The 25,149-nt window shown below is 39.0% G+C and overlaps 1 protein-coding gene across 33 annotated transcripts in view; it reads right to left on the bottom strand.

Moving 5' to 3' along the window:
• The window catches only part of DAB1 (DAB adaptor protein 1), a 418,779-nt gene that overhangs the window by 112,836 nt on the left and 280,794 nt on the right, over window positions 1–25,149 (bottom strand). Inside the window, exon 1 of one of the 33 annotated variants that reach the window (XM_085586181.1) lies at window positions 10,899–24,736. The exons of the other annotated variants lie outside the window; for them this stretch is intronic. The gene's annotated coding sequence lies outside the window, so the exon portion shown is untranslated. Of the gene's footprint in view, window positions 1–10,898; window positions 24,737–25,149 lie in introns of those variants that run through there. 33 annotated transcript variants of the gene reach the window in all.

Raw genomic sequence — 25,149 nt, 5'->3', positions numbered from 1 at the left:
TGCAACCATTTCCATGAAATATACTATATTAAAAAAATGCAGATGTGCTCATTACTACTATTAGTTTTTTTAAGGGATTCCCAGATGTGCTTGGATGTCTTTTTTTCTTTTAGAGAGGTTTCAGAAACTCCCACAAAACCCTGTTCCAGGTTATTTTCTAGGAAGAAGAGTCCCAATGCCCAAAGGTAAATACTAAAGGAGCAAGTAATGTACTCTATAATTTAATAAAGGACTACAGATCTTGGATTTTCAGTAACAGGAGTATTCACTGAGCAGGGCAAGAGCAGACTGACAGCACTAAGGAAGATACACATATCCAGGTCAAACAAAAAGCCAAACAGAGCTCTGTCATCAGCCCAGTGCAAATAAATCCAACCAGACACAGACTTCAGACTTGGCTAATGTGAATTGACTAACAGAATCCTATTTTATGCAGGGAAAAACATGTTCTGATTACGAGCCAGCAGTGCTCACAAGTTCTAAGTGTAGGTATCACTGGGGCCAGGTGAACCATGAAGTGAATTCATCTGAATTTTATCCATATCAAAGATTTATCCTGTGCAGAAATCACCTTCCCGGTTTTAAACTTTCACTCTCATTACTGCCCACAATGTTTGGACATCCCTACTCATTAATTAAAATTTCTGCAGAATCACAGTACTCATAGACAAGGCAGCCTTGCTTTAAAATGCTGTGCTGTGGCACACACTGAAAAAATCAATTATTTAGGCTCCAGTACATGAACAGAAGTTACTGGCACAGTAGAAACTAAGCCATATTTTAGGGGAGTTGTAGCACAGATTCCCTTGTTTACCAGCTGGTTCCTGTGAAGTGCTGAGCAGTCTCCCTGATCAGGTGAACATTTGGATACACAGTAAAAACTGAATTTCCAGTGATGCCCTAGATTTCCCTGACTACAGAAAAGAGATGAAAGCTGCACAGAGAGGCAAACAGAAGGTTTACTGGATGCAGCAAAGATCTAAAATATTTTCATGACTTGCCTTTGATTCTACAGTCTCAACAAGGCCTGTAAACTGAGAGAGTGAACAGGAATAACCATCAAATGGGTGCACTTCAGTACAGCAAAGAAAATAAATTAAAAATAGAAGCAAAATGTTGCTCTCCCAAAACACCTGGCACACTTAAAGCAATGTACATTATATTCAAGGCTAATACACCCTGATCTGAATAAAGTCCTTGCTGTAATGAGAAACAGTTGTTTTGCCAGGCGAGTTTAAAGCCAAAAGGTGAAGAATTCCAAATCCAATTAAAACGAGAGGGAACTCAGGAATGCACAATTTAATTACTCCACTTGGAAAGTAGCCAGTACCACTGGGTTAAGCACCCATGGCCTTGTGAAAGGGCCAGGGGAACTCAAAGGAATTCCAGTGGTCAGGCCCCCAGCTCCTTTCTCCTTTGAGCAGGGCACCCTTGGCAGCCACTGCCTTGTGGCTGAGCCCCAGGGAAGAACCAGCTCTTGAATCCCAGCTTTTCCAGCAGCTCCTGCCTCCCAAAGCCCAGCATCAGGCAGGCCTGGCCCTGCCCCCAGGCAGGACAGGGTGAGGCTCCAGATGATGCCCAGTCAAAGCCATTTAGATAAATACGTGTTCAATGAAGTTATTGCCTATGTGCCACTTTAACATTTAGGTTTGGGCTTTTTTTCAGATCAGCAGACTAAATGGCAGGCAGTAATAATATTAATTTTGGAAGAAGTGTGATGTTTGTGTTACCCACTCAAGTTAATTAATGAAAATAATGACAGAGTTACAAAATCAGGGATGATTAAGAACTTGAAGACCATCCGACCCACTCCTCTGCCAAGGAGGATTTGTTCTTAGCAGCACATTAATTCTGTTCTTCAGCAAACCTTTCCAAATCACAGGAGCAGCAAGAGTCCCATCAGAGGTGTTCACACTTTCAGGCTCATTCAGAGGAAGAAGTAAAACCTGGGAAGAGAAATCCCACCAACCCCCTATGATTATTCTCAGTTAACTGCTCAGAGATTATCTTGAGCAATTACTCTCATCCCTTACTGCACACACATTCCAAATACCTGTAATCCTCACTCTGCCAGTGCTGAACCAATCCATCCCCTTCAGGTAAGATCTAATGGTAAAATCACATTCCACTGGGTTTATATCCCACACCATTACAGTCTCCATTATTAAATACTGCTTATTAGTTTGTACTTACAAAGTCAGGGAGGTGTGATTTTATTGCTTGTAAATCATCCTTACGTGAGCCTTACGCTGTACTTACACTTCACTCTGCTCTTCCACATAAGCTTTTTGCTTTCTGCATATTTAAGTAGTAACTCTAATTATCCTTACTTGATTGCCCTCCTCTGCAAAGCCTTTCCACAGGATCATCTGCAGTGAATTCTTCATGTCACTTAGATTTTAAGAATCCTAAGATACATTATATTCTTTAATTTTAAAAAGAGCATAGAGATGTTTCTTTCAAAAAACTAAGATGCATAATGGGTTTCTTCCTCAGATATATTTTTATCAAAAACACTGCAAGAAGGGCAGAGTAATGCTTCTTATTACACTGGGAACAGTAACATGACAGAACAGTGCCTAGCAATAAAATAAATTAAAAATTAAAAAAAACCAAAAACCAATCAACCAACAAGAGATTACTGACATGGTAGCACATTGGCAAAGAAAAGTTCACTTAATTTTCTAAAAGTATTGCTTCTTTTTCTAAAGATCATCTAAAGATTAGATGATTTTCTAAAAATCATTGCAATGCTTAGGAGAGTTTTCTAGATTTATTTCAAATCAAAGTCACAGAAAATATTTTATACTTGAACTCATAGGTAACAGAAGCTACAGACACCTACACAGGAGCTGAAATTAATGGTACTTAATCCCTTAGCTCAGGTAGTCCAACTAAGGAAATGTACATTACAGTAGCCCAAAACATGTCAATAAAATTTGAGTTAAACTTAATACTATTGACAAGGAATTTATTAGTCTTTCTGACCATTTTAAAGAGATTGGGTTACTGATGATGTTTGGTTTAATTACAGGGGTGTCTGGTAACCACAATGTGTTAAAGCTGTGTGATATTTCCCTTTATGAGTTCTGGCTTCAGCTCCTTACCAAAGTGAAGTGTCAGGGCTGATGTCTTGCATGACACATGCAGGAGCAATGGCACACAGAGTTCAACCTCCAAGACCTTGTCCTGCTGCCCCAAGGCATGAGATCATCCCTCCTCCTCCTCCTCCTCCTCCTCCTCCTCACCAAGCAATGACCACACACTGTGACTGTCTTTAGCTCACAGCCCTGACTTTGATGCTCCAGCAGGGACTGTCTGTACCTAGAGGTGTCACATGAGAAGCTGATCCGTGACTGCACCCACAACTTTTCATTCCACCTGGACAATGATAAATTCAGCATCTCTTTACTGATGTGCTTGGCTCTGGAACAGTAATTTAATTTTTTTTTTTTCTTTTTTGTTTTGTGTGAGTAATTCCATGCAGGAAAAAGCAGCAGTACAGGTGTATAACAACCACTCTGCAGCACCTTTCAGAATTCAGCTCCAAAGGCACATTCCTTCAGCACCTACTCATGCAAAAGTTACACCAGCAGTATGGGATTTGGATCTGGCAGCAGGGACTCTCTTTCAAACATGACCTGGGAAAAACAGGATAGGAAAGGAAAGGACAGTGTTCAGTTCTAGCTGTGACTTTCAGGTCTCTGTGTCAAAGGAGTATCAGAAAGTGTTAGAAAGACAAAACACAGTCCTGAGCTGGGAATGCTCAGAGCATTCAGTACTTCTTTAAATACTAAATTACTGAGCACTATTTTAGTAAATAAAACCAACCAACCCTACAGAGAATTCATGGAGTATTTCCTTTGGGAAATAATCATAATTCCATACAGAGAGACATCCACAGAGGGTCCCCACTGTGGCATAACCAGGTGTGCATGACCACCTCACACCCTAAAACAGGATGAAAACCCAGGGGCCCTGCAAAAAGAATCACTTCCAGAAAAATAAACCCCCAAACCACTGCCAGGCTAACATGTCAGGAGGAAAAAAAGAAAAAGTGTTTGATTATTCAGATGGGGAACTCTTAAGCAGTTAAATGAGTACAAGGATCTGCGTGAGTGGTAACACATCAGAAAATAATGGGAAATAAGACATTCAAGAAGGAAAAAAAAGTCTTTCATCTCCTCTGGTCCTGCCCATGAGTCACATCCCACTGGAGAGGTGACATCACCTGTGGGACACAACAAAGTACCAGTCTCAGCCCTGAGCCAGCTGATTCCAGGTGCAACACTGAGGAGAGCAGCAATCCCCTCAGGGAATGCTCGAAGTCTTGTACTGTCCAAAATTATGACTGAGAGCCTGAACATAAAGTTACACTGATAACTGACGTTGAACACCTCAAGGCAAATACTTCAAATTGTAACAGCCATTAAAATATTGGGATTTTTCACCAAACAGGCATTTCTATCAGGACTGAAGTCAGGAAGAACAACCAGATTATCAACAAGCACAGGTGAGGAAGCTCAGGCTTCAGCAGCACAGTAACCTTCCAGCATTCTGTTCAAGAATATTCAGAATATTACTGGAAGAATAATCCGGCCTGAAGCTCAGTAAATAAGTCATAGATTTTTTTTATATGAAGAAATTTGATTATATTTTTAGCCAGTAAAGAACATTTGGATTAACAGATTGAAAAAAGTTCATTCACATCTTTACATATACATATATAACACTGTTACAAACTCTCTCCCCTGCTGCCCATAAAACTAACAAAATCAAGGCAAAAATTACATTTACATAGTCCTGAAAATATTTTAAAATCATCATTAACATGTATGATTTCATATTATTTTACTTATGAGCCCAAAGTTGTATCCTGAATGCCATTTCTATAGAAATTGATTGCCATGAATTACCAAGTTGCAATTTTACTGTCTATGTAAAAATACCCTGGCAGCATTCAGGCAAATTAAATTTAAAATTAAACTTCAAGCCTTTGCATGCCACCATAATATTTCAGGCAACAATTTCAAGAAAGGGAAAGCAGAAAACAGACTGTGCATATAGTATAGTTCAAAATAGATTTCTCATGTCAAATGGCACAGTTTTTCCTTTTTTTTCCATTAAAGAGTTATTTCAAATCTTCTGCTGAATACATTTACATGCCTAATGAAACCTCCCCAGTGATTCTTCTTGAATTACTCTATATGCTTTAACACTGCATATACTAATAGTGTACACATACATACAAATGCACACATAAATGCATGCACTCATGCACACAATATTCATGCAAAAAGAATTAATGGAATTTTTTGACTGGATGCTACCCCCTGTAAATATGTTAAATGTGAACAGTGCTCATGGCTGGGTTCATTAAGTGAAAATGCTGCTGTTGTCTGCACAATTCATGTTGCTCATGTGAGAAGGGATGACATGTAAAATGCTAATTTACAGACTCAGTTCTTTTCAATTTACCGTCAGGGCTCTCTCTCCATGAGGAAGATCAGGGGTCACTCACTACAATTCTCAGGGAATAACTTGGGCTAAGACCTCACTCAGCACCTGGAGATAAAACTCTGCAGGGAGTCTTCTCCAAGAAAAAGTGGAGAGAAAAGAAAAAAGGAATGTTCTGAATGAGCTCCAAACACATTTTCTGGCACGTTCTCATGGCAAAATATCCTAAAAGCCACAGTCCATTGACTGGAAAACATCCCATCTTCCAAGGCAAGAGTCATTATATTTTAGATTAGCAGTTGATGTTGCAGATAACTCTTCTCACAACTTCAGCTGTTCATCACCTATTTCTCCTCCAGTTTTTTTCCTAAATTCCCTGTGTCTTGAGCACCTGCAGTCAGCTCACATCTCATCTGAAAGTCACTCAGAACACACAGAAACAAGCATGGAACTTCACTTTATCAATAAAGTTTGGACCCCATGTCCCCATTATAGGTCGATGCAGCATTTGATGAACAAACACAATTAAGAGATGACCTTCAAAACTCCATTATTTTATTTCCCCAACCCATAACAGCCATAGTGCCACCATTCCCTGAAACATTCCAGGATTTCACTCCACCACAGCTGTACCAGCTGCTCCTTCTACAAATGCCTTTGACATCCAAGGCCTTCAGAGACCACAAATACTAACTTGCTGCTTAGCAATTAACAAATACTTAAGTAACTTATGCATTTACAATTTCTGAGCAGGTTCATCAGAGTGTTTCCCTTTCCTGGCTGCACCTCTGTGCTGTATTTAACTTTCCAGAGGGTCTCACCACCACCCTGCCCCTTGGTGTAGGAACAATTTTGGTTTCAAAGACCTCTTCTCTACAGGTCAGGTTTTCAGCAGGACTTTAACGCCTTCAAACTCTTTCCTGTAACCTCTGTGTTAGTTTATCAGAGCAGTCATTAAGGCTGAGCACTTTGAGGCTGATGGGTTTATCTAGGCTAGCCCAACTCCAGCTAATTGCATTCAATTTGACATTCTCCAAGCACTGACAGTCCTCATTCAAGCCGAGTGTGAAAGTTTTTAAATTAGCTTTCACAGTTTGATTCACAGACAGCAAATGCAAAATGGCACAGGATTAATTTTTTTTTCCCCAACAACACAGTGTAACAAAATAGCCCAAAGGCTATTTTACTTCATTTGCTTTAACTATTAGGGAAGATTCACAGCACAATGTTCCAACAGAGACAAAAGCTCCAGAGAACTTTCAAAGCTCAGTATTGCCCCCATTAATTAAAGTACCATACATTTGTACAGCCTTTCCACTTTGTCACTGGATGTTAAAATGAAGTCTAGGCCATTTCAGACAAGCCACAGCCATTACTGCTTAAAACATGAACATACCAATACATTCTTTTCCATTTTATTACAGATCACATTTTTAATACCTAATAAAGTATGGCACTGGACTTAAAATGGGCTATAGGGAAACTCATATTTTCTTGGGGAAGGAAAATCCTGACTTCCCATATAATCTGACAATGTGCCTTTTGATCAGTCTGCCTTCATTTGCCAGACACAAGTTAAAAAGAAAACCAGAATATTGAATTACCTATTGCAACAGTGGTTTGGTCACTCCCGGCAAAGAGTGGCAGAGCAGGATGGAACTTCAGCTTTCTTGGCACTCATTATTATTGGGTGTGTTTGAGTGGCTCCATCAACAAACTGAAAGATTCATTATAGGCAAACCATCAAAAAATACTCTACTCTCAGTATTTAGGAGAAAAATATTCCTCCAGTCTCAGAGGAAAACTAAAATCTCCACTAACAGTTTAGTTTATCTTGCCGAAGTACATATCTCAATATTTTACATAAGGTCCAAAACTCATAAACTATCTTTAATTCAAATTAGTTTGAATACTCTAATAACTAATAATTCCAATATAATAAAAAAACTGTACCAACTGCAACTCACATTACAGATGGGGAACTATCTTAAGGTATGAAAAGGATATATAGTGAAATTTAAAAGCAAACATTTGCATGCACAGATAGATTCCAGCTTCATCCTCCACATTCCAGGTATTTACAGCCAAGGGTACACAGGTCACATCTGACAAACCGTAAAGTCAAAGGCCCATCTGTAAATCCCAAAATGTCAGTCAATGGGGTGGATGGAATTTAGGTACCTCTTGCCAGGATTCAGAGTAGTAATCTCAAATATCAACCCATTTTCTATTAAGAAGTTACATATTTGCATTAGAGTGATTGTATATATAGTAAATATATTTATACCATATATTTACAACATTTATGATAAATATTTAGTAAATATTTTGTAAATAAAAAGCCATTTTTCACATAAGGAAATGTAAAAAGTTTACAAAACAATCCACTCTGTCTGTTTAGGGAAATTTACAGCCAGACCCAGGAAATAGGAATTCTATTGTGTCACTAGAAGTAAGTCAGAGCCCAAAGCAGGCTGTGAAAAGTGAGCCCTGACAGTGCTGGGCAGGCTTGGACAGTGGCCTTGGAAGCAGAGCTGTCACAGTTGGCACAGCAGCACCACTCCTGCTGCCTGGATTAAAGTGCATTTGGGTACAGCTACAAAGGCCAGAAATGCAGCTCTCCATGGTAATACAGAGCAATTTGGATATGCCATTATAGTCATTTCATGAAATCTTTTCTGATGTAATGAAATGAAAGGTGATGTTCACTGAATTAAACAGATCAGAAAATCTAAGTTAACACTGACAAAATACAGAAGAGAAATATATATTATTTTTAAAAATAAAACCACTTTTCTTATGCCTTAAGACCATTAGATCTGGTGTGTAACTAAATACAATATAAATCCTTACACAATAATGAAGCTTTACACCTTTAAAATAAAGCACAGCCTACCCTAAATGGAACTTATTCAGTGGCAAGTGCAACTCAAATGCTCCCTGAATTAATCTCCAAAACTTATGAAGCTTCATCAACTCAGAGGGCAAATAACCACAGGTTATTGGAGAGCTAAGCTTGTCAGAAAGCGCAAAAGAGAGACAATTTAATTGTCACTGGAAGCAGTGAATCCATTCCTCAGGTCACTTCGTGCCAGGTGCTAACAGACCTCAGAACACATTCATGTGACACTCCAACATTTGCCAATATTTGTGCTTAAGAAACTCTGAATTCTATCCAACTGTAAAAATGCCACAGTACAACTGATCAGTTCTGATCATGAGAGTCTCACAGAGCATTCTTGTTTCTAAAACAAAGTAAGATTGGGAAAAATTCCGGATTTGGTAGAACTGAATTTTCAGTGGATTCCTGGAGATTCCAGAGCAGGAACAGAGCATTCACTGCATCTGCTAAATAAAGTTTTTCTCTTCAGCACAGAAACTGGCATTAGTTGGAGGTACGTTAAATTTTAGCATGATCTTGGCTATTCCTTGAAGATTTTAGTGGATAAAAACAATTCCTGATAATATAGACTGACCAAAGCAACTTGTATGAAAGCAATTACGAAGTGCACTAAAGGCAGCAAGCACAATATACTCTACATTTCCAGATACACCTCATCTGTTTTGACAGTTTTATACTTATTATAATAATTTTATATTTGGATCCTTAAGCTCTTCAGACATTTTGGTTTTTTCTTTCTTCTGGGCACAGTAAGACAAGGACCTGATAGGGACCAGCAGAGACCTTGTTTTGACAAGTATTTCTGCAGAAAAAAAAAATGGACACATGCATTCAGATCTACCTTCAGACAGCCAAAATGGCTTCTAGAATTTTTACTTTCTGTTAAGTAAACTTCAATTGCAATCCACAAATAAAACAGTGCCTTTGAGTTACACAACCACTGTCCCAAATAATTATAAGAATTATAATTTCCCTCAAATAATAAGGGGAAAATCTAGAACCATCAGGTGTGTTTAACAGTGAAGATGAGGAAGGTCAGAGATGAGGAGATGCTACAGACCAGCTGCTCTCAGAGTGCCTGAAATTAACAGCTGGCAGACAATTGTTGGAGTTTCCCAAAAATATGCCAACCTAAAACATTCCCATGTAAAAGCTTATAGTGCTAATGACAAACAAAACAGCTCCTTTTAAAGGCATTTTGTTTGATCAAAATAACATGACACTGACACTTAGGATTTTTTTTCCCCTGCTGAGCTCCTGTTCTGAAAAAAGTGCAGCCCACATTCTTTCTGAGGCTGTTTTTTCTCCATTTACAACTGGAAAGCTCAGTTTTAGCCTCACTGGGACACAGCTCCTTGAAATAATGGAGTTTACTGCTAGGGATGGGCAATATTTTATATCCTTGCACTTGGCAGGAGTAGATTTCACTACAGGCTATCAAGGGCTGTTTTTAGCCTGAAATTACCTTACAATGCTTAACTAAATCAGTTTATAATCAAACAATATGCTTTATATTTAACTGTCCTAGTGCAAAATAAAGTCATTGCTCAAGTGGAAATCCTCAGAATGAATGAACATGCTGAGTTTCAGAAATGTTTGATTTTCTTTCAAGGTAGTATCAAGCTACTTCTGTTTTCTCACTAAGTTCAGTGCCTGTTTATTTTGAAAGAATCACCAGGTAGAAACCGCTCAGCTCTGCTTTGAGTCACTCCTACTTCCAAGACAACCAGCTTGAAACAGTAGCACAAATCCAAGAAGTGGAATTTCTGTGAGATGCTACACTTGCATGAGTAGCTGTTAACACCAGATGCAGCAGCCAGAATATGAATTTTCCCATTGCTAAAATTTTAGAAAGCAAAACATAAAAGTGAAGGCAGCTTTATCATTACCTGCCTGTTCTCATTTCAGAAAGCTGGTTCCCCTTACCTTCTTTAAGTATCTACTAACAATTTTTTTCATTGCAGTTCATCTTGAAAATTAATCATCATAAATTTAAAACCATTTTCTTGCACATCTGTCACGTTGGTAGTGCTATTTCATTTATTACAAGACCACATGACGCATCAGAGCTCAGTATTTGAACATGACATATTTTCACTTTGTTGTGATACCACATTCGAAAATTGTTCCTATCAATCTTTCACTGGAGCCAAAACTTAACTGTCTTGTTCACTGAAACATTAAATGCCAAGTCACACAGATGAATAAAGGCATTTGCAAGATGCAAACATTTGCAAAAGTTTCCTATTGAAAGGGTCTGTAGAAGAGAATCCACCAAAGTGAACCGAGTCCAGTCAGAATCAAAATAATGATCAATTGTAATAATCTTGGCCATCAGATCTTACCGAAACTTAAATCATTTCATTAACAGGCTGGACTTTAAGCAGAATTTTGGAAGTGTTTACAGCCCTGATTTCCAAACAGTATTATAACTGCTGTGCACGTGCCAGTCTCAGCTCATGCCCTGCTCCACACCCGAGATTTTCTGCATCGTTCCCAGCCAGGAGCCAAACCCCAGACAAACAGGCCAGGTACTTACAGTCCCCACAATACATCATTTCCCCTCTAAACAGTGGCAGCAAACAGGCACCTCCAGCACTGTATTATTACTTTCTTCTCTCATTCATGCCGATGTCACACACAGGTTCTTTGATTCTGAAAGAGAAGCATTTCCCAGGTTCTGAGGACTGAGGTACCCCGGCCAATCCATCATGCTTTGTGTGCTAATGATAGACTCATGCAGACGAGACACCAGGAGCAGAGGCAGCGGGCATGAAAAGGAGTGAATCAACTGTCAGGGGTTGTGATCTGAAGGACTGCAAGGCTGTGATTAGAATTTTCAATCAGGACTTCCACAATCCATCAAGCTACAAGGGAAAGGGCGGGGGGGACACACATATTTCTTCATCAGCCCTTCCTGCTATGGGCAAAGCGAGTTCTGAGGCATTAAAAAAAGGCAATCTGAAAGTCTTATGCTCATAAGCAGGTGCTCTTCTGGGAGTGGAGAGTAAAGGATTTTCTGGGACTGCACAGCTACTATTTTTTGTCTGCGCACTCAAGATTACATGCAGCACAGCCTTTGAGATTATGAGAATAAAACACAGCTCTTCCTCTCTCTCCTCTTACAGGTGCACCCACAGCTACCTGAGCAAAGAAGTAACCCTGGAAACCTTTGTGTGTTGTCTTTAAGAATGTGAAAAGGAATAAAACCCTCCAGGAATCCTTCATCAGAATTTGCTAACATGCTTGGTGAAACTTTAGAAAACAAAAAGGCAGAGCTCTTTAAAAGGAAAGGATTCTCATAACCTGAATGAAATTACCTGCAGCACTTGCCAGGAGGGATTCAGTCACATCCTCCAAATGTAAAAAGGACCAGCAAGTTTACTGAATGCCCAAGATCACAGTCACCAACCACCTTGTTTTCCTTGAGGTATTGTTTGCCTTGGTACTGCTGTCTCTGACTCAGTGAAAAATTCAATTCCACAACTCAACAGGACTTGGAGCTGGGCTGGTCCTGCAGCCTCCCTTCTGAAACCTTGGGGAAGTCACAAAGGCTCTGCAAGTATCTTGCTGCTCCTTTCCTCTCCTTCCTCACCCATGAAATGCAGCAACTCTGTCTCTCCAGACAAGAATTTTGCAAGAACTCACTCCCAAAGGGCATTTTCTGTCTCAGTGAGCCTATCCCCAAAAAATGCCAGCCCTGCAATCAGGAACTGGGTGTTGGTGGCTCAAAGGAAGTGTCCCCAAGTCTGATGTCACTGCAGTTTTTGACTCAAAATCTAGATCCAAGTGACAAGCTAAGCAGACTAGACATTTATTGAAATATATGAATGAAGCATTATTTTAAAAGGTAATTTTCATGTTAAACGATGAATAATGAACAGTAAAGGCAGATCTTATTTACATAATTAATGTTTCAGCTATTGATATTCCTTCAGAGGGTCACTAGACATTTTTCTCCAAGTTAATTAATTAATAAAGCAACCCCTTTGATGTAGGTAAATGTAATCACTTCAATACTCAAAGGCATGTAAAATATCTGGCTTTTTTTCTTTAATGTTGCAACCTGAGTGACACAACGATCATTTGCATAAATATAAACACTGAATGGGTCTATTTAACTCCTGACTAGAAATAAAACCTTTGAAACTAACAGGAAAGAAATACATTAATTATGGACAAACATGGGAATCTGGGCAAGACCACCTTTTGTCCTTGCATCACATCATATTTTCCCTACCACAAATCTCAGCTTCAAGACATTGAATTGCTCAAGGTACAAATCTGTCCTCACTTTGAGCTGAAGATTGCTCTGAGGAGACAGAATAATTTGGGAAAGACTTGATGGAGAAACAAAGAGAAACTAGAAAGCTGTTGGAGAGCAGAAAGCTTTAAACATTCAACATTTCACAGGCAACAGAACTTTTTCATCTTCCATTAAGAAATGCATTACCGAATCCTGCAAACAGAAGCCTGATGCTGCAAAAAATCTGTTACAGAAAGTCTGAGTGCCCATGTAAATCCCCCTCAAGTCAGGTGAGAGGGTTCCTTTGCTCAGTAGCCAAAGTTTATTTGCTCTTGCATCAGATCAGGCCTCAGGAAAAACAATCTGGAAAGGATCACTGGGTGCACTGCTTGAGGAAGGTGGGACAGCTGAGAGGTTGTAATTTTATCCCACATAATATTCTTAAACCACTAATAACTTGTACTCATTTCTATCTGTATCACCACACTCTGCTGCCAAAAAAAGCATCTTCAGGCAGGTCCAAGTGCCCTCCCAATCATGGGCCACACAGACTCCTCCAAGGCCAATTATTTGTCGTTAAAATTTCACCTTGAATATGTCATTTGTGGTGGATTTAATGAATCAGAGAGAAAGGGGTAGAAGGTGTTGATATTTGACCAGTAACACCACTGTCTAGCTCATAACCAGTCACACCACTGCTATTTCCTCATCAGACAACTGCAAGTGCCTCCACTATCACGCATTCTAAACATAATTTGGGATTTTTTTCTTATTTGATACAGTGCTTATGACCATGGGGGAAAATGAAGGCAAGGGAGGCTCCAATCCACCTCCACAATTCTGGGAAATGGGATAGCAATAGAGATAATAAATGTTATTATTTGTATTATCCACTCATCTGTACCATATCAGCTGTTAAAACCTTGCAAATATTCCTGACACCATCAAGAACCATTTCAACCTGTTTTCAGACCATAAATCTCATATCTGATCTCCATCCAAGAGATTATAACAGAATGTGAAATAACCTAAATATTGAAAGCCATTTCACAGAAAATGGAAATGGATACTGTAGGGAAAAACACATTCCAGGCTTGCAAATTCCCTCTTTCAAGTAATCCTTCTCCTTATCCTTCCAGGGGACTATTTGATATCTCTCTCTCAGTGTTTTTAACCACGGCAGATCTTTGCAGCCAGCAGCTGGTTGTGTTTTCAACTGGTGGTTCCCATTCCAGCCTTGCAGGAGTCAGGAATGCAGGCACTAAGCAGGTTATGAATAAAACACTCAGGTTTTCTTTTCTGTGTTTCTCAGTAATCACTCACAGCCACAAGCACAACAGAGATCTGCTCCTTCAGGGCTTCGCTTCCAAGGGATCGATGTGCTGCAAACAGAGACACTACAGGACTTAATAGCAAGTTTTAATGCTTCTCACAAGCCAAGAGTCTCCTCCACAGCCTCTTGCACGTATCCAAGAGCTAAAGAGCTGCTCTTAGTGTAAATTTGTGCCTTTTGGCCAAAATCACACTGTCCTAAACACAAAGAAGTGGCAACAGACACATCCAAGACAAGATATAAATGAAATTTCAGATTAACAGAGCTCCATTAAATCAACTTAGCAATTCCATCTCCACAGACAACAATTTGGCTTGCAGTGGTGGGCTAAATAATGCAGTTGAACACATTAAGAACAGATCTGCATTCAGGCTGAATGGAATGTTAGCTAAGGAATAAAAAACGGGAGGGAAAAGAAATGCTGAAGTAGCTGTTTCCTGCACACAGTACATTTTCTCTTCTCCTTCATCTCCCAAAGCTATCATGATCATACATCTATCAACATATCATACACTTTCCCTGTGAAAGAGACAAAATAGGCCTCAAAATCTGTGTCTTAATGGGCACCATCAAAAGAAATCTCAATTCATCTGGATGCATAAACCATCCAGAAATCAGTGTAATCAAAAAGTGGGGCCTCTCCTTTGCCATCCAGTCTCTGCAATAGCAAGGGCTGCATTTATATTTGATTATTTTATACTGCAGATACCTTCACTCCCCCTGAGAGCATTTAGCAGCAAACCCAGAGATTTCTCCTCTGACCAAGAGGCAAGTCCCCCTCTCTCTCCCTGCAGACAGAGTTTCAGTTTTTCATGAGACAGTAAAAAGTTTCGCTATTGTCAGCACTAAAAGCTTCTCCTAAAGTAGTTCTTTCTCTATGTAGCCACATTTTTTCATCAAATTTTAGTGCATACATTTTATGAAAGTGTCTGACAACCTCAGGATTTAGGTTAGAAAAAGAAGAGGAAATGTAGGCTAGGCTACAGGGGGCTTCCTAGGGAATAGCCCACTAAAGTAATCTCCTGATAGATAAGGTATCTTCTTTGCTATAAAAGCTGTGATTGTTGAGCACAGATTTTCAGTGAGCTCTGAAGGTTTAAAATCTTAGAAAGACCTAATTTCTTTCAAAACTATCTGCTGGTTTCCTCGGGACTTTATATCTCTATGAGTTCAGATGGAATACCAAAGGAATGATAAACCATTAGCAAAAAACTTAAGCTGAATTTTCTATCTCCTGTAAACATCATCTAGTGCTGTCAGGTTTGCTATAGAGTATTTATTGGTTTGACTATCTAAAAATAATTATTTTTTCCAGATTAAAAGCAGCACTTTAAGAAGGACATAAAATTACATTATTTCTATTGCCTCAAAGTAGGCAATGAAAACTTTAATGTATCTGTTCCTATCTCAGGCATACCTATGAATATTTTTAAAGCACAGATATAATATTCCACCAATGTTTTTACTCCTATATTTGCTCAATTTAAATTATACTTTTAACTCAAAAAAGGATCAATTTGCACAGATATTTACAACACCAGCCCTATTCCAATTCTCTGGCTCCACTTTAAACATTCTGCAATGCCAGAATCCTGAATACAGTTAAAATCTTCACAGGTGTGTATAGTAACTAGACAAAAAAAGAATTCCTAACACCTTGCCTTTTAATGCTTCATATCCCTTCTTTTGTGAGAAAAACCCTGTAAGTGAAAGGATTCCAGACTCATCCTTTGTGCTGCCTTTTCAGGACATGCTGAGCATCACACACTTCCCAAAGCCTGTGTGCAGTGAGGGTGACAAGACACACTCCAGTTGTTTTGGTTTTTTTTTTTTTCTCTTTCTCAAGATTTCAGTGTTTATGTGTGACCTCCAGTGTTTAACTGATGACTATTCAGCACATCACTTACAAAAAACAGCCATTCTCATTTCCTCTACACTCCTGCTCACAGAAATAAATCAGAATCCTGACTGATGGAAACATTTAGCTGCCAGTCACTCTGCTTTGTCCCCTCGCTGCTCACACCAGACTGGGAGAACTCAAGATGCAGGGAAGTGATTAAATTGTAACACGGAGCCCTGAGAGCAATAACTAAGTGAGCAGTTATAAACAAATAACACAGTTCTTCATAATTCAGTAAAATGCATTATCTGATTTTGTGTGTGGTTCTGAAAGCCACTCAAAGCAGCAGTGCTTTTTTACTAATGCAATAATGTTTCTGCTTAATAGTGGAAAGCACAGGAGAGCAATACATGGCCTACAAATAAGAGTAAAATGTGCAAGCTTAACAATACAAGTTTATCTTCCTTATGAATTACCTAGGCAGTGCTTTTATCATATGAGATTCATTGTTTCCTGATCTGCAAATTACTTCTTGAATCTATTAACCAGAATGGGACAAATGTATTTTTCAGTCTTGCCCTCAGAAAAAAACAGAAAATCACAATAAATCAGTGTAAGCAGGTGAGACTGAACTGGCAACAAGGCCAAGGTATTTCAAGTGTGCAGTCCCTGGCTCCCCATAACACTAAAGGATTTTTTTAAGGTGGGAGCACAGAGATGAAAGGATTTAAGTGTAAATTATCCAATGATAATACAATTCTGGAGTACTACCATGAGTGTGAGGGACTATTAAAGATCAGGTAGGATTTTTCCAGCCTTACTTCAGTCACCTCCAGGGAGACAAATTCTGCCACACTCTATAGGAAATAAAGAACAACCTGAATATATTAAAAGACTCATGGATATAATTCCATGAATTACAAGTTTTCTTTGTAACTCAGGTACCTCAAAGTGCACAACACTTTTATCACAGTCTTGTGTTCCATGTGTCTTTGAAGGATGACATTTCCCTGACTTAGCATCTGCACATCTTGAATTCTCTACTAAGGGACCAAGAAGAGTAATATTGGTTGTATTTATACATCTTCCTCCCCTTAAATTCCAAAACACCTTCCAAACTTGTTTACTTAAAGAAAATGCTTCAGACATGTACAGTCATTAAGCACACCATGATTATTCCCAGAAAGATAAGAAGGCAAACACCAGTGTAGCTTAAATTCTTCTCTCCCCCATTAACAAGAGTCAAGAGAACTCTTGCTATCAATGACCCTCATGCTGTCTCTCACAGGAGTCATCAGATAAAGCACATTTTATATTGATTAAACCAACCAGTACCAGAGTACCTCAGTGAGTACATAATCTGCACAAAATCCACTCTTCTACTTACCTCCTACACCTTTGGTCTCAAGGTCTAAAATTTCACCAAAAATTCTGGGCAGTTGACTTATAATGTAGCTATCAACAATCACATTGCTAAATAATTCCCTTTAAATAAATTACTTATTTACATTTTCTCTACTCAAAACCAGGGAAGGAAGCATCACCTGTGGATAAGGTTGGTTGACATTTCTCCATTTCTCACTCCCTTTAATCACTTGGCAGATTTTTAAATGCTCAGGGTACAATTCTACATGTCAAGTGTATCTGGTTTGGGGTGATTTTCAGGATGTGAGGGATGAATGGGTTGAATTGCTTCCAAAATTTAGGTTGTAGGGAAATACTGTGTTTTGACCACGTTAAATAATCATGACAGACTTATATCTGAAAAGTTTGCTGAGTTTTGAAACTGGGAGTAGGATTTGGTGTTCATATCACAGACCTGGTTTTCTTGCTAATACTAAAAAAACAACAACCCCCCCTCAAAAAAAAAAAAAAATTCAAAAAAACAAGCCAACGAACAAACAAAAAAAACCCCACAAACCAAAACTCTCAAGCTCAAAACTACTTAAAAAAAAAGAGAGATTTTACATTTGTCCACAATGACTCCATTATACAAAAATCCCTCTATGCTATCACCCTTCCTTGCAGCCTCCAGAAGGAACTAAAATGTGCATTCACACTCCTATAAACACTGTCCTGGAAAATGGGCTATTTCTTTAATTACTGCTTTGAACTGAAATTACACAGAACAGTGGAAGTGACAGCAAGAGGTTCATCTTTCCATCAAGGCACCCAGCAAGCTGCTGAGTTTGAATGCATAAAACAGAGGAGTCAGAGCAGAGAAAAAAGGGATTGACTCTGACACGAAGTCTTGTATCACAAGAAGCAGAAGAGAAGAATTTGTGAGAGCTGTTTAATAATGGAGGACTTGGGAGGTTCAGCCTGGGAGTGAAGATGTAAAAACATCTTCATGGGAGGGGGAGATGAAGAGCGGATGGAGACAATCACTGATGAGAGAGGAGCTGCATCCAGATCAGGAGCCATGAGGAAAGGAGAGGAAAGTGGGATTAAGAACTGACCCAAGGAGCTGGCACCTCATTGCCTCTAGTTAAGGTCACAAAGAGCACAGCAGAAGCTGCTGTCACAGCTACTCAATTAAACAGAATAGTGTAGGTCCACCGGAAAAGAAAATCTGTTTTTGATGATGCACGTGGATCTCAACACAAAAGGATTTGATGTGTCTCCCCAGAAAAGGAGTTCTATTTTCCTTACTATATTAAAAGCAAGATCATCCTACCATTACCTCTGTGCTTCTTGTTGAATATCATACGCTGACTTATTCCAAATACTTAATTTCATTAGATGGATTTTCTAAGAAGACATAAATTAGGGCATATGGTTCATAATATTTTCACTTCCTTTCCCTGTAACCCATTTCACTAGTTTTACACTTCATCAATTTAAGCATTATGGTTAATAGGTAACATTTAATTCTGTCAAAGGAGGAAAAAAATCCAAGTGTCTCATTAGGAAGCTCTGATGGCCATTTCAGAAAGTAATGCTACATTTTCTACCTATGTCTAATAGAGATGAAGACACTGAAGTTGGAAGCACGTGCAGAACTTACAGGTTTCTGTGCAGGGCAAAAGTTTTTTTACTGCTCACTTGGGCATGAGGAAAAGTGGATCCCTGGGGGACAGAACTCCTGTGAGATTTACAGCTACACAACATCAGTGCAAAGCACTAAACAAGAGCTCAAAAACATCTGGTTCACCACAACTAAGAACTGAAGTCAAGCAACATTTTATTTACATTAAGCACAACACATTCCTACATGCATATCAACAGTAATATATGAAGATTATCTAATGGCAGGAACAGCACCTCTGATTAACTCCAGGAAAAACATCAGTAAAGCCATTTTCTACCCAATACTACACACTGAAATGTGGCAATAATCTTTCAAACATCAACAGGTGCCAGAATATCACACAAGAACAAAAAACATACGAAAAAGCTTTCACAAAATAAAGAATGGTGAATTCTCCATTAGACACAGTCCAACTTACAGTCATTGCAAAAATGTACAAGGAGCTGTTTAACAAATCTCTGTGAACGTGTGTGCACTCCACTTCTCCAAAATAAGCAAGACACGTTTCTGTCACATGCTAAGAATTCTTCTACAGGTGGTGTTAGTGCCTTAAAAGCCTCAGTGATCAATCAGAATTATCACAGGAGGGGATTCAGAGTCGTGTCAGGTTTCTAAATGACAGAAGCATGCGAGGCTTTGTACTACAAAAAGAGTGTTCAAAAATAGAATACATAACCTAATCATCTACTCACACTCCTGAAGAAGTAGGCCAGCAGATAAAAAAACGATAATTAAAATGTGTCCCACTCCAGTTTATCAACACATCATTAGACTGTTTCACAAGTTGCTGTTAAATATAAAATTATTCAGTGGATAAAAGGGAGGCTGTGGGTAGTAACACCTTGTACCTGTAACAGCAGCTGTTCCTTTTCTGCACCCTGACTCTTCCCTGAGCTGCTTTTCCCATTCTATCTTTTAAATTGTGGGTACAGCTCCTAAGGCTATATATAAGGAAGCACCAGGGTGATGAGGGGGATGGAGCAGCTCTGCTGGGAGGAAAGGCTGAGAGAGTTGGGATTGTTCAGCCTGCAGAAGAGAACCCTGGTTCAGAAGTTTTCCTCTCACATTACTGCACAGAGATGCATTTAGAAACTTTGCAAGTTATTACCACTACCTCACCAAAAGGTTACACCAGCATTTTTCATTTAAAGGAAATTTCATTTTAAAAAGCACTTTGTGAACTCTACTAGAAGTTGCAAGGCATTTCACTCTCCCTTGTCTACTCCTCAACCTTTTATTACCACAATAAATAATATATGCAGTAGATTAATATTTAGAAGAACTTTATTCTCCTACTTGCATCATCCTTATAAATTATTCTCCTATTAATGAGTTATTTGATCTCAACATATTAGCACAAAAATTACATTGTTCTCTGTACTAATCTGTAACCTATGTGCTCCCCTTCTGCTAAAAGCCTCTCTTCAAAGTGCTATTATTAATTGTGAAGCATTGGAACTCTTCCTCCAGACATTCTCCCCTTAACTTTCAAGACAGGCAGAGATTTTCTCCACTTTTTGCAAGTAAAGTACAAGCTGAAGTACATCTGAATACACAATTCATTACATTTAGCACTGTTCTCTCCCTAATGTATCCAGTGTGGCCAACTTCTTCCAGGAAGCCATTGCTGGAACAATTAGGACTCAGCAAGATTAATACACAAGATGTTGTCATGTCTGCATTTTGTCTCATGCAGTGGTACTGGAATGATAAAGAGCAGCCCAACAGAAATGTGCCAGCAGTGGCCAAACCTCTTCAACCATCTGCTGGAAATCCAGGCTGAACTTTTTCATGCTGTATTAATGTTAGAACTACAGAGCTGTCATGAACTACTTCTATTCCTGCCTATTATAACTTTGTCTTAAGTTGAAAATTTTCACCTAAGACCTGCAATGTTCGTGCCCCAAGTGAAGGAATCCTCCAGACATCCTTGCTGCAATTCTTTTGGTTTTTTTCCAGTATTGTCTGAACACCCAACAGTGAACCTACACTGATCTCCAAAATGATTTTTTGGAGCAGAAACCAGACATACTATAAATCAACACAATTCCTGGTGGTTTCTGGATACCTGTTTCTTGTAAGAAATCAAACCTTAGATAACCTTGGAAAAATCCACTGTCAGTCTTCTCAAGAAAATATATGTGCACCTATGAAAACAAGGTAATATATTCACTACCATTCAACCTCAAAACAAGTCTCCTTAATAAATTAATTAATAAATAATCACTGTGAAACAACCAAAGATAATCCTAGTCCACCAGAAGGAGAAAAAGTGTTAGAGGTCATCCCATACAGACATTAAAATTGGTGTTACACCTGCTTTACTCATTGGCTACATTGCAAATTATGTACACACTTTTAGCCACAAAGAAGAAAATCAATTCTGTCTTCATCAGGAAAACTTATTCTTGTGTTCCCAGATCCACAAGACCAATTACTCTACCTGTGCAATTTTCCTTCTCAACACTCTCCTTCTTCCCATCTCCACCAAAAAGCTCCATCTAAAAACAGTGATTAGCAGAACCAGCCACCCACAATGTGCACGGGTCACTTGCAGTCTGTTCTCTGAACTAGAGATGATCTTTGCAATAAAGAACTGAGTTACTTCTCTGCACAACCTGAGCAATGTTTTGAAGCTTGATGTGCACAATCTGCTCCCCTGGATTTCTGCTCCCTGGAAAAAAGGCAGCTGGAATCCAGTGACTGAGGACAGGATTCTTCTCATCTAAATTCCAGCTGTCAGGACTGGGCATCGTGTCTAAGTTAACAAACAAGGACTGCTGAGGCACAGAAGCATCCCTTGGAGAGCCTTCCCTCTGCCATCTCCTCACCTCACCTGAGAATCCAACAGAACAAATTATGCAAGAATGAAACATGAGAAATTCTACATTCAGAAGGGACAACCACATACAAGGAAGCTTGTTGGACCAGCAGTCCTGCCATGAAAAAATAAAGAGCTCCAACCAGAGATCCCTTATGAAAATCATTTGCTGTTCTTTTTCAAGCCCAAACTCAGCAGTGCTGAAGTCTCAGACCTGTTTTGAGGCTGCAGCAGAGTTATTTTTCTGGTGTTGCTTGACAGCATAAAGAAGATTTCATGTTTTCTCCGGGAGCATCCCGCCCTGAAATCCAGAAACTGAAGCCTGGCACAGTGGGATTCGGTCAGAAACAATTCTCACTTTTCTCTGAGGATCTGTATGCACCAAATTCAATTAGCATTTGCTACAAATGTAACACAGCAACAGGGGACAAGCCCTCATGTGATGGAAATCAGTGTAGTGGCTCTGATTTGAAAGAGCTTCACCAAATTTCATCAGCTGCAACTCTCACGCAGTGCTGGTGAATAGCTCACTCCATCACTAGGGAGTAAGGACCATAAAATGTGAATGCCAGGAACAGTAAGTGGTCAATTCAATTTGTTATCCTCTTTAGGACTTCTCAAACATTTTATTTCTCTTGTTTTCAGAAAGAAGAAAAATGGGTCAGAATATATAAAAACTATCATACAGGGATGGTGGGTGGAAAACTGTCCTGAAGCCATAATGTGAGATTTGATTACTTCAGCAGCCACAAAGAAAAACCCCATTCATAAAATAATCTTTATTAAACTCACTGATGTATTTTTTTTTTACTGTTTTTAAACTTGAACTAACTGTTAACACGCTGTGTGAAGTAGCACTTCCTGTTGATTTGTTTTGCATTAATTATAGTGCAATTAAAAAGTGGAGTCGTTATTGCAAACAACTACCAGGTGTTTTAAACCCTAAACAGGAGCCACAACATTTCCAAGTGACACTTTCAGTGTTACTGTGGCACAACAAACATGTTTTCAAATATATGCACTTTTACAGAAATTAAAGTCCTAGAATGGGAAAACCTCCATTATGTTTAAAAAGTGGGGGGAAATCCACCTGCTGGGAAGACCCCTGATATTTGTGGAATAGCTGCTAAAATTTAAGACATGAACACCTAAGAGGTCATCTAATCTTGCCATTAAAAGATCTGAATTTGCTGATCAGCCTCAGAGTTAGAAAAAAACTGACATAAGAAGCAGTAACAATAAAACTAAACCAAGTGTGTATTTTTTACATAAAGGAATGAAAGGGAAAATTGAAATATTAATATTTGCAGCATTGTCTGCTGATGAACTGAAGAGCAATACATTTCCTGAGTATCAGCTGTGCTACATTAAAGTTTAGAAGTATTTTGCTTTTTTTCCTAATTACTTTTTTGTTTGCCTTAACTATGGAGGTTCTTAGAAATTCCTAAACCAGGAATCTTCTAGAGCACCAAGTTATCAGGGTTCCCATCATCACCAACCTCAAGGGAGCAGAGTCTCCTACCCCATCACATCCACAAGCAAAGCATGAGAGGTTAAGAAGTATTTGGTTTGTACACAAGGAAATAAAACATGGTAAAACAAATTCTTCATGCTAACTATTTGTTTAAAATATCCCAAACACAGGAGAAGCTTTTCTTTCCCCCATCAGTCCTGACAGAAACCATGAGAGGATTAAAGGAAAGTTGTGAACTCAGTGAGGGGAGAATTCAAGTGACCCAATCCATGTTAATCTGGCAAAAAGCACATGCCAAGAGAAGGGTTCTGGCCAGTCTCAGGCAGAGGCTGACAGGTCCTGGAAAGGTTAAACAAGTTGAAGTGCTCTTTTCCTTTGCTGTTTTAGCATAGTCTATTGAGCTGCATCTCAAGGAACAGAAATTCAGCTTTTTTTTTTAATGGTGGAAAAAAAATCAGTCTCAATTTTCCCCTCAGTTACTTCAATTATTGAAAAAAAATTATAATCCTTTAGGTTAAGAAACAACCAATATTAATGCCTGCTGTTCTCTGAGTAACTGCTCTGTCAGTAGGGTAGAAGACATTTCTGTAAAATGGGAACAATGAAATGCATCAACTGCATTCCCAGTAATCCAAGCTCCTCAAAAAATTCAAGAGCAAAGAACTGTTTCCAGGTAACTCTTGGTATGATCTTGAAGACTCAAAACTTTCCTAAGCTTTCCAAAAATAAACCTGTGCAAGTTTAGACAGCTCTTTTCCAAACCATGAACACAGACAGATAGACTGACAAGCTTTGGGGTATATCTTGGGACAGACACACCGATGGGTGCTACTCTCTACAGAATAACATAAAAAGGGCTTTGCACACCTGGATTTGCTTTAAGAGGCCACCACTGCAGTGCCTGGATGCTGATCAGCTCCCAGCTTCAATACATGCTGGCCCCAACAAACACCCTACAATCAGCAACCCTACATCACCCACATCAAACCTCACCAGAATCCCTATCACAGGGACATGTGATGACAGTTAAAAACCATTTTGGGGAGATTCCAGCTCCATCTTTAGTAATAATAAGGAGACTTTGTATTGGGGACTCCTGATTATCCTCAGTACTAAACAAGTGTACATTCAGGTATGAATAATTCTAGCAGCCTTAATATTCTGTCTGGATTGTTTTCCTCTTCACAAGTATCCTCTAAATGTAATTTTCCAGTAAGTACTCACTGAGGAACAGTACCTCCCATAACCACAGGGACACTGCCTAACATCTAATTCTGAAGTTTTTGCAAGACAGCAATATGCCTGCTAAAAGAAAAAACAACAGCAAGCACACATGCATGATAGGATTATTTGTTCCAATACAATATAAATTAGGTCAGACTCCTCTTTGGAGAATTTTGAGTCAAGAACTAGGTGGTCCACTAAATTTCTATTCATTTGCCTTCAGGCTCAGGGAATTGCAAAGACTCTCAAGAAACTGATGCTCCTCTACCCACAAGAGCAATCACTGTGGGTGGGAGGGGTGGGGAATCTCTCAGTGTAACTGCTTGGCAATACCTGGAGACCTAAATCCTTATGTAGTAAAAGGGCAGCTAAGGAATTTGTGCATATATATATATATCAATATATATACAGAGAGACGTACAAAATTCAATACAGAAAAAAACAGCAACTGCCCCATTTTTTTAATGTGGTACATACCATAAAATCACAGAATGGTTTGAGTTGAGAGGGACCTTAAAGCTCATCCAGTTTGACCCCCTGCCATGGGCAGGGACACCTTCCACTATCCCAGACTTCTCCAAGCCCTGTCCAACCTGGCCTTGGACACTTCCAGGGATGAGGCAGCCACAGCTTCTCTTTTTCCCCGTGCCATCCCCACAGGAAGGAATTTCTTCTGTATAGCTAAAACCTAAGAAAATATTCTTATCCTTAAGAATATAAAACATAAGATAGAAAATAGATAAAATTAAATACCTTGAAGAAAAGAAACCTCTGCATCCTGATTAAACAAAGAGTAATGGAATGACTGTAGAAAGTGCAAA

This window comes from Lonchura striata, chromosome 8 (assembly GCF_050655825.1).
Source record: "Lonchura striata isolate lonStrDom1 chromosome 8, ASM5065582v1, whole genome shotgun sequence".
NCBI lineage: Eukaryota > Metazoa > Chordata > Aves > Passeriformes > Estrildidae > Lonchura > Lonchura striata.
This window is presented reverse-complemented; position numbering and strand designations above follow the sequence as displayed.